General features: G+C 40.9%; 1 protein-coding gene and 1 long non-coding RNA gene across 20 annotated transcripts in view; one reads left to right on the forward strand and one right to left on the reverse strand.

Annotated features, from left to right (window-relative positions):
* Positions 1–6540: 6540 nt before the first annotated feature.
* LOC140596217 (uncharacterized) lies at positions 6541–9090 on the reverse strand. The gene is made up of 2 exons (XR_011998252.1): positions 9001–9090; positions 6541–7153 (listed from the first exon to the last, which is right to left on the reverse strand). It is a non-coding gene; the product is annotated as an uncharacterized lncRNA (long non-coding RNA).
* STAG2 (STAG2 cohesin complex component) overlaps positions 6870–16077 on the forward strand; it is a 136940-nt gene continuing 127732 nt past the window's right edge. For 2 of the 19 annotated variants that reach the window (XM_072744209.1, XM_072744219.1), the window contains exon 1: positions 6870–7377. The gene's annotated coding sequence lies outside the window, so the exon portion shown is untranslated. Of the gene's footprint in view, positions 7378–8350; positions 8754–9121; positions 9246–9421; positions 9671–9887; positions 9922–16077 lie in introns of those variants that run through there. The other 17 variants (XM_026017871.2, XM_072744210.1, XM_072744206.1 and 14 more) reach the window with 15 other exon arrangements.

A 16077-nucleotide genomic window follows, 5' to 3' on the forward strand; every position in this document is an offset into this window, starting at 1 on the left:
TCAATCTTCTATAATAGCACCTATAACATTTGATTGGATTTATTTGATCCTGGCTATCTCTTCTTAATAGGTTGCAAGCTCTTTGAGGTCAAGCACCATGAATTATTCATCTTTGTATCACCAGCCTCTAGCCTATTCTGTATCTGGCACCTAGGAAGTATACTCAGTAAATACTATAGAAAGATGAACAATTGTAACTAAAATTGTCTTGGTAGCTACTGTACAGTTACATGGCCACTAGCCACATGTAGCTATTTACATTTAAATTTTAATTGATTAGGGATGCCCGGGTGGCTCAGCAGTTGAGTGCATTCGGCTCAGGGCATGGTCCTGGGATCCAGGATCGAGTCCCACATCGGGATCCTTGTGGGGAGCCTGCTTCTCCCTCTGCCTATGTCTCCACCTCTCTCTGTGTCTCTCATAAATAAATAAAATCTTAAAAAAATAAATTTTAATCAATTAAAATTAAAAATGCAGTTCCTCAGTCACACTAGCCACATTTCAAGTGCTCAATAGCTACTCATGTATATCATACTGGACAGCACAGGTTACAGAAATTTCCATCATCACAAAAAGTTCTAATACATAGTGCTGATCTGGAAAATTCTTTATTTTCCCGTTTCAATTCAATAAATATTGACTTTCTGCTATATGCTAACATTTGTGCTAGGCATGGTGGTTATAGCCAATGTGAACAAAGTATGAATACTATTATGATTATTATTTGCAAGGCATTTGAAATCTGATAGGGAGAAGCCTCATAAGATTAAATTATTTCCATATTGGGACATCAGGAAAGGCTTCATGGAGATTTTCTCATTTAAACTGGGCATTTAGGGATCCCTGGGTGGTGCAGCGGTTTGGCGCCTGCCTTTGGCCCAGGGCGCGATCCTGGAGACCCGAGATCGAATCCCACGTCGGGCTCCCGGTGCATGGAGCCTGCTTCTCCCTCTGCCTGTGTCTCTGCCTCTCTCTCTCTCTCAATCTGTGACTATCATAAATAAATTAAAAAAAAAATAAAAAAACAAACTGGGCATTTAGGGCAGCCCCAGTGGCGCAGCGGTTTGGCGCAGCCTGGGGTGTGATCCTGGAGACCTCGCATCGAGACCCACCTCGGGCTCCCTGCATGGAGCCTGCTTCTCCCTCTCCCTCTGCCTGTGTCTCTGCCTCTCTCTCTGTGTCTATGAATAAATAAATAAAATCTTAAAAAAAATAAATAAACTGGACATTTAACAATGGGGAGAATTTGAATAGGGCAAATCTTGGGAAAGGAGAGAAAATAGTGTGAATACATGTACAGAGGGTGGAAAAGTACTAGGAAACTGGGAAGTAATTTAGTTTGTGCAGAAATTATGATATGTGAGCTGGTAGTAGTTGTCTATTCATTCATTCCTTTAATCATTCAACAAATATTTTTTGAGCACCTATCCTGTATCAGGCTCTATACTGAGTGCTGGGGAAAAACAGTGACCTATACAGACATTACCCCAGTGGAGATCAGAGTTATAAGTGATGAGATTTCGAGAGGACTGTGGAAGGCACTGGAAGCTACCCTAAAGAGTTTGTACTTTGTTCCCTTGGCCCTCATATTCAAAGTGTGGACTTTAGACCAGCAGCGTGGGCTGGGCATAACCTGGGAGTTTTTTTTTTTTAAATAATAAATTTTATTTTTTATTGGTGTTCAATTTGCCAACATACAGAATAACACCCAGTGCTCATCCGGTCAAGTGCCCACCTCAGTGCCTGCCACCCAGTCACCCCCACCCCCCACCCTCCTCCCCTTCCACCACCCCTAGTTCGTTTCACAGAGTTAGGAGTCTTTCATGTTCTGTCTCCCTATTATTTATACTCCCCAAATGAATGAGACCATATAATGTTTGTCCTTCTCCGATTGACTTACTGCACTCAGCATAATACCCTCCAGGTCCCTCCACAACGAAGCAAATGGTGGGTATTTGTCGTTTCTAATGGCTGAGTAATATTCCATTGTATACATAAACCACATCTTCTTTATCCATTCATCTTTCAATGGATGGACACCGAGGTGACCTGGGAGTTTGTTAGAAATGTAGATTCTCAGGTCCCGCCCAAACCTCAAACCCACTGAATCACAATTTGCACTTTAGTGAGATCTCCAGATTATCCTTAAGCACATTAATGTTCGAGGAGCATTGTTGTAGGCCAACTGAACCAATAAGAGAGTATGCAAGTGAATGAGTTAAAGTAAGGGAGTAAGAATGTAGTAAGCAGAGCAGTAGGAAGTAAGGTGGTATTCTAATCATTACTGGGTTGGATGCAAAAGAAACTGGACTTGGGTCTATTACTGTAGCTCGAGAAATGGGAGGGGTTGAATGGGAGAGACAAACAATCTTTTGTATACAGATACAGCTTCAGTTCCATTAACTCTTATTGGAAATACTGTATGTTGTTCAAAGTGAAAAAATATTAGCAAATTCAATAATTTGGTATTTGAGATGTCTTAGAGGAGATGCCAGCTATTCATTTTGGATAAGGCTTATTGGTATGTCTACTTCCTGTTGACTCCACAGGACCAAAGTGTACTCTGGAGTGTCAAAGTATCAGGCCCTTAATCATACAAGTTCATACACGGGTTATGATAAGGATTTCAGAAATTAAATAATTATATCAAAGTTCACAAAAAGCTGAGTTATAAACTAGAAATTCAGTTTATTAATTTACAATGGAGTAATTACCTTTCCACTAACCAGAGATTTTTTCTTTTATTACCAGCATTAAATTTTTTCAAGTTTTATTTATTCATTTAAGTGATCTCTCTACCCAAAGTGGGGCTCGAACTCATGATTCTGAGATCAAGAGTCACATGTTCCTTTGAGCCAGCCAGAAGCTTCCAGCATTAAATTTTTTATGACAACTTTTTAATTTTGAAATAGTTTAGGACTCACAAAAAAGTTGCAAAAATAATACAGAGAATTTCCATGTACCCTTCTTCACATAGGTTTTCCCAATGATAATAGTTTATATAACCATAGTACGTTGTCAGTTCCAGGAAATTGACATAGTACAGTAGTCAAGTACAGACCTTTTCCGATTTCACATTTTTTCATGCACTTGTGTGTGCGTGTTTGTAGTTCAATGAAATTTAATAACATACTGATTTAAGTAAACATCACAATCAGAATACACAACTGTTTCACCATTTCAAAGAAACTCTTTCCTGTTACCCCTTAATAGTCACACCCTTTCCTCAACCCTAGCCTTTGGCAAACACTGATCTGTTCTCTACCACTGTTATTTTGTCATTTTGAGAATATTACATAATGGAATCATACGATGTGTAATTGAGATTGGCTTTTTCCAATAAGCATAATGCCCTCGAGGTCCATCCAAGTTGTCACATGTCAATCCTTTTGATAGCTAAGTAGTATTCTATTGTATGACCATACCACAGTTTGTTTAACCATCTTCCGGTTGATGGACATTTGCGTTGTTTCTTGCCTTTGGCTATCACAAGTAAATCTGCTATGAGCATTTGTATGCAGGTTTTTGGGTAAACATACATTTTCATATCTCTAAGATAAATGCTCAGGACTAAGAGACTAACATTGCTGGGTCATATGGTAAGTATATATTTAACTTTATAAGAAAGTGCCAAATTGTTTTCCAAAGTAACCAGTATAAGATCTTAAAAATTACCTAAGTAATATCCACTTACTGTAACAAAATTCACATAAATGAATTTTGTGTATAATGTGAAAGTAAAATGACAAATCCTGGAAGCCTGCACAACTTCTTTCCTGAGAGGTAACTGTTGTTAGGTTTTCTCTATATTCTTCAACAATGTTATATGCATATATAAGTATATATATATTCACAAATGGGATCGCACTATACAAGCTATTTGTAAATTGTTTTTTCATTTAACAACATATCTTAGCCATATATGGGTGTCAGTAGATAAAAATGTACTTGCTAACTAACATTTCTTAAAAAGATTTTATTTATTTATTTATTGGAGACACACAGAGAGGCAGAGACATGGGCAGAGGGAGAAGCGGGCTCCCTAGGGGAACCCTGATGTGGGACTGGATCCCAAGACCCCAGGATCACGACCTGAGCCAAAGGCAGATACTTAACCACTGAGCCACACAGGTGCCCTTTGTTTTTAAAATTTTAAGTTGGCACCATACCTGATGTGGAATTCTAACTCATGACTTCAAGATCAAGAATTGCATGCTATACCAGCCTTGTGCCCCTGTACTTGATACTTTAATGGAAACAGGACCCCATTGTATGTATTTCTTTTTTAATTTTTTAGGATTTTATTTATTCATGACAGAGAGAGACAGAGAGAGGCAGAGACACAGGCAGAGGGAGAAGCAGGTCCCACGATGTGGGACTGGATCCCAGGTCTCCAGGATCACACCCTGTATCCTGGGTGGAAGGCGGCGCTAAACCACTGAGCCACCCGGGCTACCTGAATATTGTAATTTCTTTAACCAATTCCCTAAATGATGCTATTTCTATTTTCAGTTTCTCTTTATTACAAAGCTACAACGAAAGTTTTACTACATAGATCTTTGCTTAATTTGTACAAGCATATTTGTATGATAGATTCCTAGAAATAGAAGTGTTAATTTTACATTTTGTATGTTAAGACATACTTTGTTTTTAAAAAATTCCCACAAGTGGTATATGAGAATTCTTAGTTCTTCACTGACACTGAGTGTTATCAAAATTTTTCATCTCTGCCAATGTGGTAGGTAGGCAAAGTGTATTTAACTTGCAGGCTTTAGTGGTGAATGAAGTTGAACACTGTTTTATGTATTTATTAGCCATCTGGATTTTAAAAAAAGAAGTTCATTTTAGAGAGATAGAGTGCGTATGTGAGAGGGGAGGGGCTAGGGAGAGGTAAGAGGGAGAAAGAATCTGAAGCAGCCTCTGCACTGAGCATGGGAGACCCATGTGGGGCTCCATCCCACAACCCTGAGATCCTGACCTGAGCTGAAACCAAGAGTCAGAAGCTCAACTGACTGAGCCACCCTGATGCCCCTAGCAATCTGCATTTTTTATCCAAGAAGTTGACTCTTTATATCCTTTCTCTATTTTTCCTTTGGAGTATTTTTATCTTATTGATTTGTGAGAGTTCTTCATATGTATATGCCTTTTTCATTCCTGTAGCAAATATATTCTGCTTATACTTTATCTTCTGACTTTGTTTATGGTATTTAGATATACATAATTTTAAATTTCTGTGGACTCAAATTTATCCATCTTCAGGCTTCTGGATTTTAGGTCACGTTTAGAATGGTGTTAGAAAATACAGAATATATATAAATGCTGCTTAGAGAAGGAGGCTATTTAGGTAACTTAATTTATAATCAGAAGCCTGTTCCATTTGTATAGATGGAGTTAAAGAGAACTGTGGGACGCTTTATTCAGATTATGGTAAGATTATCTCTGCTACACTGTGGGGTGTGCATTTCTAGTGACCAGAATATTTTTGCATCAAATAGTGTCTTGTCCCTTAAATAGCATCACATGTTCTAAGTATTCAACTGTCTTTTTTTCTTATTTCTCATCAGGCACCAAAAGCTTCTGCCATTACAGTATTATCTCATGAAGGATTTTTTTTCCATGAAGGATGTTACAAATAATTAGATTAAAGCTTATTTTATATCAGTTACGTGTTTCATTTGATGGCATTTTCTCACTTTGTTCTCATATTCCAAGGGTTTACTTACTCTTTGGTCTTTCAGTACCCTATGAAATAAATTTCACTTCTTAGGACTGGGCACATCACACTGTGATCTCCACACACAGAAGGCTCTAGAGAGGCTGCTGTGAACATACTTAAATATCAATGTAAATTTGCTATAAATCTTTTTTCTGATGTTTTTTTTTTTTTTTTTAATTTATTTATTTATGATAAGTCACAGAGAGAGAGAGAGAGAGAGGCAGAGACACAGGCGGAGGGAGAAGCAGGCTCCATGCACCGGGAGCCCGACGTGGGACTCGATCCCGGGTCTCCAGGATCGCGCCCTGGGCCAAAGGCAGGCGCCAAACCGCTGCGCCACCCAGGGATCCCCTTTTTTCTGATGTTATACCAGTTACAGTTATTAATTTTGTTCAATGGTATTTTTCTCAAGATGGAAATAAGTTTACTAAACAGAGGAACTTTTTGATGTTTTTTTTCAGAGTATAAGATTATTTAAAGTCTCCGTTGCTACACAGATAAGAATATGAATTTATAAAATAGATAAAAAACTGTTTGCACCATGTACTATAAATGTGATGTTTGGAGCAGAAAACCAGTAGTTTTCAGCTAATACTAAGACAGGAAATCATTTAATATCAATTGATATTAAATTGGCACAATTGAACTAAATTAATGTAAAATGATTTGGTACAGAGCCCAATTTTTCTATTACTTTAAGTGGAATTTTGCATTAACTTATGTAACTGTAAATTTTCCACTACTCCCTATTTAATGTTCTAGCTGCATCATTCTGTAACTTGAATCTATTAAAAACCGTATAACATTCTACCAAAGATGGTCTATGAAAGAAATGGAAATTTATTTTGAATAGTATTCCACTCCCCAAAGCTTTAGAGGTAAGTAAAAATGTCTTGGATTTTATTTCTTATTATTGATATTTAGATGTTTCTGTTTAACTTTTATTGTTCCGCTGATTAAATATGCCGTAACTCTTTTTTAAAGTTGCAGGGAAAAAACCTAGTAAGCACAGAGAATGAGAGAAACTAAAGCAGGCGTGGAAGGAATACAATTTGAGGACCGAGATTAATCATTGTATTGCGTTGGGAATACTTTAATAGAGGTGATATCGGGTGAAATCTCCACGATTTACACGGGGCTTTCGTTTCTCCTCATTTGGAAAATTTGTCTTGTTACTAAATACATTTATTCCTGTTCCTGTAATTAAAAGTTAATTTAATATTAAAGGAATATTCGAACCAAAATTTTTTAAAAAGAGGAACAGAGAGCTCTTAACTAAACAATTTCGTATGAGTCTAGGAACTTCTATAACAGCAATGGAGACACTGTAAAAGGTCACTCCTTCCTGTCCTAGGAAAAGCGGCGCTTCGGAGGGGACAGGCCCTCCCCGAGTTTTTCTTCCCCGCGTAGAGAGCTCTTGGTCAAAGGTCCTCGAGGCTGGATTCGAAACAGACAAACAAACAAACAAAAAAAAATTAAATAAAAAGGGTGATAAAGACTGGAGTTAACTGGGGGTCAAAGGCGCGTAAAGGGTCCTTTCGCACTTCAAACACCTTGGGGGAGGGGTGAAGAGGGAGGATAAGAAGGAACCAAAATTCTTAAGAAAGTCGCAAGGCCGCCGGATCCCACGTTTCCAGGAAGACGGTGGAAAATCGGGGAAGGTGAGCAAAGACGGGGGAAAACGGGGTAAGTCCCCCTCGACTCCTTCAGCCCAAATTTCGATTTCCCTCCACTTCGCTCCGTCCCGCTTCCTCCCCCACCCCCGCCCCGGGAGTCGAGAATAAATTGGTCGAGCGCCCGGCCTAGCCTAGTAGCCCAGTTCCTTAAGTCCTAGACCTGAGAGAGAGAGAGAGAGAGAGAGAGAGAGAGAGAGAGACCACGTTTTCTGGGAGACGGGGATAGTGGGCTGTAAAGAAAAAAAATTTTTTTTCCCCTCCAGTGTCAGGTCTTCTGGTAGAGAATTGGCTTGCTTCCTCTTCACAGCCGAAGCCAAAAGGAAACAAAACAAAACAGAAACTCCAGAAGCAACCCCCCTCAATCACTTAGGATCAGGTGCCAGTTCCACGAGTTGAGTTCCGTTGGGGGGAAGCAGTAGGGACGGCGGGGGAGCGAGGGTCCGGGCACTAGGGCAGAAGGCCCCTCGCCGGGGCGTGTCGGACGGAGGAGGGGACGGGGAAGGGTGATGCCCGACGGGGCTGCCAACCTCGGGCTTCGCGCGGGGCGCAGGGGCCCGGGGACGAGTCCCGAGCGAGCCCGGCTTCCGATTTCCCACGGCCCCGGGCTCCGCCGGACACTGCTAACGACCTCCTTTCGGCCCCCCACCCCCCATAAAGAAAGAGGAAGCGCGGCCCGCTCCGGTCCTCGGCGGAAGCGCTGCCAAACGAATGAGTAAGTCAGGCGCGGGCACGGCACCTTGTTTACCCCACTCGGCGGCGCGCCCCTGCGGGCGCCTCGTTCGCAGGCGGCGTCGGAGACGCTGAACCCGGGAGGCAGTCGGCCGCGATTGGTCGGCGATCGGGAGGAGGACGCTGGGAGACGAGCGCTGCAGTGCCAGCGCTGTGCCGCTAGATGCCGCTCCCTCCCAACAGGAGCCGGGCGCGGGTTCGTGGCCGACAGATGGCGCCTGCGCGTTCCATTCGCCTCCAAGTCGCCGAAGAGCGAACACCCCAAACAATCCCGAAGCGCCACCAAAAAAAAAAAAAAAAAAAAAAAAAAAAAAAGAAAAAAAAAAAAAGAAAAAAAAAACCCGCCGGATCCGACCGCCACTTTCAAAACCCCCCACCGCTCTAGAACCGCGGGAGCTTCCGTCCCTGAGTAGAATTCGAGGGTGTAAAGAAGAGGAAGGGGAAAATATCTTGTACCAGCCCAGGGGTGAAGAAGCCCCCGGCCTGAGAAAGAAGGAAGGAGGAGTGGGGGAGGCGAACAGTCTCGTTGCTGCCTCTGTGTACGCTGAGGGGGGAGGTAAGTTATAAAATGGCGGAGGCGAAGCTTCTAGAAGTTTGGAGGGGCACCCGGAGGGCGCGGGGCCCACTGTGAGGTGTGTATGGTTGAAATAGGGCGCGAGAGAGGAGTTGGGAGGGAAAGAGAATGGGCACTCTGTTGCCATTTAATTTCCCCCCTACTCCCTTTGCCCCCACCGGGGCCAGCCGTGGAGCGGGTGGCTAAGTCAAGACCGGGAGAAGCCTCCCCGTCCCCGCGTAACCCCCACCCCTTGTTTCTGCCTTCTCCCCCCAAGTGGCTACCTCAACACTACCAAGGAACTTCCAGCCCCCCTTCCTCCCTACCTCCTACTCCTAGAGTGGCTTTCTACTGCACGACTCTTCTTTTCGACTACCCTCGCTGAAGATTTTCTCTTCCTTCCCTCGCCCAACTCTCCCTCGGGGCCTCCACGGAGACCCCCCCCCCATGGGTGGCCCAAAATGGAGAACGCGGAGCAGCGCAAGATGGAGGCTCCGCTTCTCTGTGTAGCATTAGATTTAGGTGCCTTTTCTCCGGCAGGCTCTTAAGCCTGGGAGAGCCCAAGCTGGAGGTGGGGTGGGGTGCGAGCCGTAGTCGGGGGAGGAAAGCCGGGGAGGCCGTGGCTGGGGTGGGGGAGAGCGCGGTATCGTGGTGAGGGGAAGGAAGAGAGCAAAATGGTGGTGCTGGGAACCTAGGGGGGAGGGGAGAAGCGGAGGCTCAGTTGTGTATATTTGGGCCTCGGACCGAGGGAGGCGAGGGAAAATCTACTCTGATCACACCCCTCCCTCGTGCCCCCTCCCTTCTCCCTTCCCCTCTTTCCTTTCCTCCCTCCCTTCGCTCCCTCCCTCTCTTCCTCCCTTCCTAGAGAGGGAACAACATTCATGTGACGGGCCCCTCTGCTTCTCCCCCGCCCCATCATCTCCAGCGCGTGGTGGGGGAACTGCTTGGGAAAGCGATTGGCATCGATCTCTCCATCCCTTCCGAGGCCCGACTTCGGTCAGTTTTCTTCGGGCAACAATTTTATAAATAGGCTGGGGTCTGGCGGTATTGGCCCCCGCGTGCAGACCTTGCCCCGAAGGGGGCCCTGCCTGCCTGGCATGGGAGGAGGGGGGGAAGGGCGGGAGTGGAAGGCTGTTTGTTGGGGGGTTTTGGCGCCACTTTTGTTTTAGTTTTAGTGCTGCTTTTCGTTCCCACCCCCACCCGCACTGTCTTTCTCAAGGCACGAACTGAGCTGATCCTTGCCCCAGGTAGGCAGCTTCTGCTTTTTCCCTCCACACTTTTATTCTTGCTTGGGGTTGACTTTCTTTTTTCTTCTCTCGCGTACCCGGTGATCTGTGGACGGCAATTTTAGCACGAAAAGGGTCTGATGGGCCATGGGAGAGAGAAGGTGTGGGAAACAGCATCAAGTAGTTCCGCAAAACTTTGAGCCCCGTTCCCATTTTCTTCTGGCCTACATTCGTAAACGTATTGTTGATTTCTGCCTCTTTTTTTTTTTTTCGTCGCCAGAAGGTCTTGTTTTGCCTTTAGTTTTTTATAAGCCACTGTACTTTCGACATTTAGTTTCCGCTCTCCCTTGGTGTATATGTCATTTTATTTTTAATCCTGAACTGTAATGGTTTTTATCGTGAGATTTTTCGTGCTGCAGTGTTCACCTTTAATTTTTAATATTGCATTAGTAGTTTCATCCGGTTTGTGAGACTTTCTCCTCCGTGGCCTAGAAATGTTTTATATGTTGTTGCCTACCACCCCTCCCTTCCCTCTCCCTCCTCCTTTCTCTTGGATGTAGTTTCTTAATTGAGGGTCACGGCGTTTGATTAAATGGTTATTTACAGTTTACACGATATATCTATTAGAAACTTTTGATCTGTGGGATTAGGTTTAAGTAAACGAAAAGCTTGTGTTGCTTTGAAATGGTTCCTTAAAATGCGCGGGCCGTCCCCCCTCCCCCGGTAAAGCCCCATCTTCCCCTCGTACTGGAGTGTAAATTCCATACCCCTTTTCTCCCACGGATCGCCGTATTTCACGGCAGCCACACCCTGTATTTGTCTCTGTGGATTGGACTCATTATCAGCTTAATTTAGTGACTCTTAAACCACCATGATGGGACTTGCTTAAGCACGAAGCTTCTTTTCCTGTTTAGTCCTAGTGGTTAGTGTCGAAAGAGGAATAATCGAGGTTTCTTGATGAAACCTGGTGCGGTCCAACCTCTGCCTTTTTTCTGTTGTCTTTTTTCCTACTCCGGGCTGTTGGCGGTGTCAGCACCGCTGCTGGGGGCGGGGGTGGAGGGGAGAAAGAGTCGGGTTACCGAAGTGCGTCATTCCTGGCTCTAGCAGGGCCTGCTCGGGAGCTGCTGGTGTTTGTTACTGTCCTCGCAGCACTTTCCTGCCAACCTTCTCTCTCTGCGTATTGGTTAGGAGCAAGAGCAGGAGGCGGTCTTCTAATTCTATCTGTAGCCTAGCGCGTTGCGTTTCAGGGTATATGTGAACTTATTAAAAAAAAAAAAAAACCGGCCCCGGAAAGTGGATACATTTCTGTTTAATGACATACAATTCAGGTAGTTTGGACTTGCTTTCATATATTTTCCAATGAGCGGTGGGGTTAATTTTGAACATTTTAAACCACTTACGTTAAAATGCCTGGTTTTCTTGTTACATTGATATCAATCTATAATTAGGGATCAGAAGGACCAGTTAAGGCATTGAGTGTTCAGCGGTTTTTCAAGTGGTTGAATTGTAATTTTATGATACATTATGTTAAATAGTCTGTTTTTTTTTTCGTTTTGAGCCTAGGTGCTATATCCAAGCTAATCGCAGATATTTAAGTTCATTTTTATCACATATTCCCTTTTATCCTTGTAGATATTTTAAATGTGCCCTTTGGATCTTATGGACGCTCTTCAAATTCTTAAAGATGGCTATCTCATTGTTTTTTTAACTGAATTCTTAAATTTCCCACCTAACAAGTAGTTGTATAGGGTGCCAGTTACATTGCTAAATTCTTGACTTCTTGTTAGTCTTTGATACTTTCATATCTTCAGATTTTTCTCAGTGTACTTAGTAATTACTAATTATTTTCTTAAGATAATTAGAGGAGGGAGAGGTGGGTGGTAGAGATGAAACAAAAGTGGCCTTGAGTTGATTGTAGATGGATGATGACTAGAGGAGAGCTCATTGTACCATTATTCTACTTTTTTGTGTGTACTTGAAAATTTCCATAATTAAAAAAATTTAAAGATTTCAAATTGTCTTGGAATTCTGGCATGATGACATAAGTTTGTATTTACATGTCACTTATCAGTGTGGAAAACTTGGCCTTGTGTATAAGTACTTACACAATGCCGGATACACAAACTTCAAAAAAAATATTTGAATTGAACCAATATAGAATAAGCAATGTAAGTTCTTACAAATTGGTTGAACTTTAAATGTTTGTAACTTAGTCTGAATGTGGTCAACTTTTAGTTTCTTTTTTAAGCCTTCGAAAACAGGAAAATTCCATTCTCAAATTTTGTTAATTCTGCTTGTTGTCTATTTCATTAAGTTGGAGTTACAGTGAGTCAGTATGAAAGGGATTTACTATTAATAGGAGGGGCTTTGGCAGTTGCAGTAAGTGACAGTGGAAGGGATTCGGGTGCCCTAGGGCGCATTCCTGGTAGGAAGATAGAGGTAGGAGTTGAATTCAGTTTCAGTATTTGGTGTTTAATGAATGGGTAGAGACTAGGGTTGGAAAAAGAAATGTACTTATTAGCCATTCTTTCCAACTGTGAAATAACTAGCATTCTAAGGTATCAGAGACTGGCAGTGGGGGTGGGGTGGGTTCTTTTTTTTTTTTTGACTGATATGAAAATGAATGTTTTTTTAAAATGAGTTAAGTCCCATTCCTTACTTTTAAGGATTTGGTGCTGTAGTTAAAGACCAATACGTAAAATATTCTGATGTTTTCTATAAAGGACATTCTGTTACCCATCAACAGTAAAAGTGCATTGCAATTAAAATCCTTAGTTTCCTTAATTAGTATATTTGTGAATTGCTCCTACATTCTTTGAAGGTAAGTGCCTTATTTTCTGCAGTTTTGTGTTGCTCAGTGTCAGGCTTTTTTACCCCTGTGAATGTATTTTTTGAATATATGTCAGAGTCCTAAAGGGAATCCAAAATAATGGATATTTTTAATATTTGGTGAAGTGTGTTCCCTCATCATTATTAAAACAAAATTCCACAGTAGTCTAGGAACAGATATTTTGTAATTGTTAATATTAGTCTGTATATTCATACTCAACATTTTGGCTTTAGAAGAATGTTATGAGAAGACAGATTACAAATTTTGATTTTTTTTATTTGTATGCAAATAATCTGAAATAGATGATGAGGATTGTGGCTTCAAATTTATTCTGGCAAGGCAACAGCTAAACTGCTAAGCCAACAAATTATGAGTTTGGTAACTTGTAGTCTATTTAGTTAGGATTTTTTTTAAAAGCTCAAACATTCACAATTTTAATGAAATTAAATACTACATTTCTTTTTCATGATTTTCTTTTTTCTATTTTACCTTATTAGCTGGTAATTATCTGAGGACCTATGTAATAAAATGGGTGGGGAGGGATGGGGAGCAGGCTCAGGCTCAAATAAATTATCTTTTGGGAATATAGTGTTAGATGTGAAAATATGCCTTGGACGGTTTAGTAGTGCTTAATATTCTGCATGTTTAACTGATGCCACCCACAGTCATGTGTGGGAAGGGAGTAAACAGTGAATAGCGTTTTCTTTTTGCTTTGGGTTCTTTATAATACATGGAAGACTCCAGTTTTTGATGCTGCAAGTTAACTTCTGAGTTTAAAATTTACATTAAATTTAGGGCACAGTAATCTATTCAGTATATCTTAGGATAAGGTTCACATCTCTTTAATGTTGTGACTTTTGTGCCTCACATGTTGAAAAACAGCAATCTGGTCTTGTATTAGCACTTTGAAATTGCTATTAGATTATTCAAATAATTGAGGTGACAGTTCATTGTACAGTGGAGCACTATTATATACCTATTTTGGAAGTTGGGGAGCTTAGCAAAGGAAAGAGTCCCATCTAGCTATGGGTATCAGTATATACTGAAATATGATTAATCTTTGGAGAATAAAGAAGAAACTTTAAGGGTCTAGGCTATTTTTAAAATTCTTTACATTTTCCTTTTGTAGTTTTCTACATTTGATACATGCATAGGACTTTTAATTTGTGGTTCAGTACTGTCCCTGTATAATATTTCCTCTGTATCTTCGGCTGTCATGAGCGGTGGTTATTGCATGTTCTTTCTGTTTGGCAAAGATAATGTGAGAAAAAAAATTGTCAGATTTTTTTTACATCTCCTGAGGTGCCTGCTTTGCATTTAATCGAACCAAATTTTATATTTCTTGAGTGTAAGCGGTGTTGCTTGTGGAGTCTTCATTTTTGAATATGTGCATTAAAAAAAAATCTCTTTAGCAGCTGTGGTAATCTGCTACCTGAACTGTGTTCCTAATGTATGCTTGCTATAGTTAGGTCTTTGATACTAGCCAGAAGAAAACAAGAAGTCTTCGCATATGGTTAGTCAAGAGATTATTGAAATTATTTTACACTCCCCATTCCTCCAAAGGGAAGAATAGTGAATAATGTTAATGCTGTTCTTTTTTATTTAATTGAAAAATACATTATTAGGATTGATGACACCAACTAGAGAGATTTCTATAATCTCTGGATAATCTAATAAACTCAAAGGTAAATTTCCTTTATAATGTTGTCAGACTGTTAGAAGGGGTAAAGTAAGTCCTGTTTACACTTTTTTGTGTGCGTAACATTGGTTTGACCTATAACTTGTTGAATCCTGAGATATTCTAAGAAACAAACTGTTAATTTAGTTTGAGTTACTTTTGAATGGCAGTAACTGTGTTTTAACATTTATTGTTTAATCTTCTCTGCTACCTTGCAGGATAGGTGGTTATCATCATTTTACAGATGGGGAAATTGTGGCTCTCAGAGAATAAATGACTTGTCACATGATAATAATTGACAGTCTGAATCACACTCTAATTTGGACTCAAAACTTTGGCACTTTTCTTTTTGTTAAAGCTCACTAGTTTCCCTCAACTAAACAGTTTAGGTCTTGGGTTATCTGTCACCAGAAAGCATGCATCGTTTTAATATTACAAAGTAAAGTTTTTTTTCATATGTAGTACAAGGTAAATGCAGATTTTTACACAGGGTTAGAGGAGTTGCTGCCTAATGAAAGGTCTAAATTGTGTTTTACACTAAAATGTAGTTGAAATAAATTGGAGCTTTAGTTTTCTGTGTGCTCATTATCCAAAAGTTTGTGCAATAATATGTTGAATTGTATTCTTGATTTTTTTTTTTGGGGGGGGCGGGTGGGTCATACTATGGTAGAGTGGTTTCACTGAATTTTTTCCCTTGCGTTCTATGTAGGCTAAGTGTCTAAGAATAGTTCCCCAATCATTCAGCTTGTTTATTGAGTGGTTAGATTTGAAATAAAAATTGCGGAGAATTTTCTAATTCACTGCTCTGGCTGATTCTGTAAGGGGATTTAGTTATTTTTTTAAAGATTATTTATTCATTTATCCATGAGAGAGAGAGAGGGAGAAGCAGGCTCCATGCAGTGAGCCTGATGTGGGACTCGATTCTGATCCCGATCCCGATCCCGGGTCTCCAGGGTCATGCTCTGGGCTGAAGGCGGCGCTAAACCACTGAGCCACCCAGGCGTCCCTTTGTTGTTATTTAGTGGTACCTTAAAAATATTCTGTTTCCTTGTAAGTGTTAATATCTGTTTGCTTCTAATTTCTATTCTAGTTCATCTTTTGACTTCATTAAATTTTCTTGTTCTAATTGTGTAATAGTTAATATGGTGTCCTGGATTATTAGTAGGTTCATTATTGATCATTGGTTAGAATCTTGGTCTCCGCTTTCTTTGGTTTTCCTCTTTTTCCTTCCTACTTTTCATAAACAATAACTAGAACTTCTCTTATCTGAACGACTGCTAGATGTTGGATAGCTGGCCTATGATAAATTAGTGGAGATGAGGATGTATAATGCTTTTCATAGCCACGAGTCAAATTTATGTATTTTATGTTAATTATTCCCTTAAGCTTCAGTCTGTGGGAAATAATTTTTCCAGTGATGCAGTCTTCTACCCAGATTCTTTGTTCAATATTGAGTCTTTTCATCCATATTTCCCCATTTGTACTCCCAAGAATAACAAGACCCTGGTGTTCTACAACAGAATTATGCCCCAAGGCATCCATTGTATGTAGTGAGTTAGTTTCTCTCCTGTGTATCTAGAAAGATACTAATTTTGTACCATTCTTGAAGAGGGGAGAATTCAGGAAATTGTCACTCAAATAATTTTGAGTTCTCTGGTTAACATTGTGG

The sequence above is a fragment of the Vulpes vulpes genome, chromosome X (genome assembly GCF_048418805.1).
Source record: "Vulpes vulpes isolate BD-2025 chromosome X, VulVul3, whole genome shotgun sequence".
NCBI lineage: Eukaryota > Metazoa > Chordata > Mammalia > Carnivora > Canidae > Vulpes > Vulpes vulpes.